Source organism: Brassica oleracea, chromosome C7, assembly GCF_000695525.1.
Source record: "Brassica oleracea var. oleracea cultivar TO1000 chromosome C7, BOL, whole genome shotgun sequence".
In the NCBI taxonomy this organism is placed as follows: domain Eukaryota; kingdom Viridiplantae; phylum Streptophyta; class Magnoliopsida; order Brassicales; family Brassicaceae; genus Brassica; species Brassica oleracea.
Genome location: NC_027754.1, coordinates 1,943,222 through 1,946,830, shown reverse-complemented (window position 1 = coordinate 1,946,830; position 3,609 = coordinate 1,943,222).

Here is a 3,609-nt window from a genome sequence, read left to right as displayed (position 1 = left end):
TATTTTGAATTTTTCAAAGAAACGAGTATAAATTACTAAAACTGTTAAAAGTCTCACATAAACTTTTGTGATCAATGTTTAATTTTTTTCTATAATAAGATACAATGATAATAAAATCATAAAAATAAATAATTTTATTTTAATAGGTGTTTATGTTAATATATATATATATATATATACCTCATATCGTTTAAATTTAATTATATATCATATACGATAGATAAGATTGATTGTTTTGATTTATTTATTCTAAAATGATTGCGAATAAATAAAAGCGGTCATTTGATTTATATGTGCAAGCTAATTTATTACATAATAGTAATTGATTTCTTGGTTATTTAATATATAATTATTATTTTATTATTTCATAATATGCAGAAAAATATAAAATAAGTATTTATTCTGCACAAGGCGCATATCTTAACGTAAGTATGTATATCTTTAATAATTTTGAATTTTAAACATTTTCTAAATCTCATGCCATAATAAAAGAAAGAAATGAGAAATAAACTCAAAAATCAATATTTATATCGAGCAATAACCAAAATGACACAAAAAAGAGAGAAATATTGAAGATAGATAGGATTGGCAAGTGAACGTAACCTTCTCATAACCATAATTAACTTTTAAATTGCTAAATCATGATATAAAACCGAGCTGACATAGTTTCATTGTAACCAAATAGTAGGCATGAGATTCTTCGACCTAAACATTTGGTTTTTATGCTATAAATAATTTTTTGACCAAAAATATTTTTAAAAATGAGATCAGTTCATTAGTAAACAAATTATATAATTAACAAAAAAAGTTTTAAAAAATTGTTTAAGAGCCAAATATATTAATTCGATCAATAATATAAATTTTTTTCCATATGATATTTCTTAAATAATTTTCGTATAAATTTATCCTGCGTATTGGGAAGTCCAGATACATTTTTCTTATCCTAGTCTATATTAAAATCGGATTGTTTTTCTTATACATTTTTCTATCAAAGTCAGTTTTTTATGTGTTTTGTCCATCATATTGGGAAGGTATGATGGAAAACGTAAGGTTGCCACCTTATTGGTAGACGTAGGTTTTAGGTTTATAGCAGAAGTCCGTATATTCGAAATTTATGAGAGAAATATTCAATACAAAACCATGTAATCAAAACTTTACAAAAATGTAATAGAGCTAGTACAACTAAGGAAAGTTCGGACGGTTAAATATTTATTGCCTTGTAATTAATTTAAACAGTTGCTATAGTTGAATAAGTGCTCGTTTTTAAGAAAGGAACACGGTACAATATATGTCTAATATTTAGAATTAAATGATGCACAAAGTGAAATATATAAAGAAATTAAATGATAATTAATAGTATTGGTATTGGTATACAGCTCAATTTTTCTGGGCGGAAGGTTTACCCGGTTTTTTGTTACAGATAAATAGAGGTCAGTACGTGGCAGTATCAGATTTGATAAGGAGGATTATGGTGTACACGACACGTGGCCTTCGTGTGATTGGAAGAGAAAGCTTATTACAGAATAAGAGGGACTCTGCGTCGTCTTCTTCATTCATCAAAAAAAATATGAGAGTTTGTTAAGAGTCTTCTTCTTCCTTTTAGGGTTCATTGTTAAGAATCTTTCTGTAATTCTACTTTTGGTTCAAACCTGGAAAAGATCGTTCTAGATCGTGATCTTTTGCAATTGAGCTACCGATAGGTGTTTTAGGAACGTGTATTCGGATTTATCGGTTTGTAATACAGATTCTTTTGTATCATTTTTAGCACTTCTAATATAACTGTTAACCAGAACTGTTTTTTGCATTCTGGTTTATATGAATGTGCAATCTTACCTGTTGTGACCATAACCGTCAATATAGTTTTTTTTTTTGCTAAATGGTAAATATCATTTCAGACTGAAATGAATTGTTGAAGCTTACAATATGTGATAAACAAATTAAAAGACCCCCAAAAAACATACTTCCATGGCAAAAAAGGTAAAAACATGGAAGCAGAATCAATCGAACTTGAAACCGTTCTGCTTTGGAGCGACCAGGACATCAAATATCGATACAAACTTGTAGTAACCGGACGGAAGATTTAGCCGAGACAAGCATGAAAGGATAGATCCAAGAAACTAGAACACAAAGAACACGATGCTAGTGGGAAGTGGATTCAATGGCTGCCTACACAAATTGCTTTTCTCCGAGGATCAGAAACAGACCCGCTCAAGGACTGTCCTCTAGGTCCGGGCTGGGAAAGAACTAAACCCGGATTCCAACAACAGACGGGACAACACACGCCACGGGTGCTTAATAGCGCTCAACCAACTCGACCGCACTCGCCCTCTAAGTCGGTACAGAGAAAGGGGCAGCATCACCACCTCCCGAGTCTTATACTACCTCCTCCAACCACAAAATATTACTCCGAGCTCCAAGAAAACAAAGAGCCTCCACAACCCATCACGTTTAAACCTGCAATTCCAATCCAGACTAACAAGCAACGCCAACACCAACAACAAAGGAGGGGAGAGGAGCTAAATTAATGCATCACTCAGTAGCTAACCACCAAATCTTGACTCGACGGAGCGACAGATATGACCCTATCGCAACCAGTCTGAGGTCCCGAGACCTCTAGCTTAGGCAACGCGTACCCGATTAGCCTTTGTAGGCAGAGGCCAAAGTGACATTAACTTTCACCAGCGAGAAGAGCCAGACGTCAGGAGAGGAAACATTTGCTTTGGTGTTGAGGAGGATGAAGCAGCGACACAGTCGCTAGAGGCACCGCGTCGCGAATCCCGCTCAGCTTCGACAAGTCAAAGCAAGCCATCTGTGAAGACGACGAACCGAAACAAAGTCACGTCACCAACAGATCTTCACGCCAGAGATGGATTTGGATGTGACGGGGTCGTCAAGAGCTCTCTCACAGCGCCGAGCGGCACTGGAGAGGCGATCGGAGCAAGGGAAAAAGGAGGTGCGAGGTTAGGGTGAGAGGAAATTTTTGGGGGCGCATGGTTTTCACGACACTTAATATGAACATTGTCAATATAGTTTTTGGTTTAATATACGAAAATATTGTCAGTTTGAGTGATTTATAGAACGGTACAACAACCTTCATTCCCAAGTTAGTTAGAAAATACACATAATGTTAATCTCATGTCTAAAGAACTACAATATTGTCAGTCACTTGTATGTATAATTTGCCATTGAGTTACTGAGACAATTGACGCAGGTTAAAGTCATAAATTTTGGTTTAAGGTTAAAATCAACTGATGCAGGTTAGGGTCAAAAATTTGCCTGTTGAGTTACTGAGACAACTGATACATGTATACACTCAGAATTTCTTTAACATGTATAATTTTGGAATCTGGATGCAAAAGTCTACTTTTGATTATTGATTGTGAGAGTTACTACGTAATAACTCATTTGTTGGTTACCCAGGACCACGTAGTCCAGTGGTACTACCTCCGGGAGGGGAGGTCGGCTGTTCGACTCGCGGGGAGGGGGAGGCGTGCCCAGGGCCCGTAAAAAGGTACAGGCAAAGGCTGGCGCCGGGCCTAGGTGGGAGGCCGCAAGGTCAACACCTGGTTAATCAAAAAAAAAAAAAAAAAAAAAAAAAAAAAAAAAAAA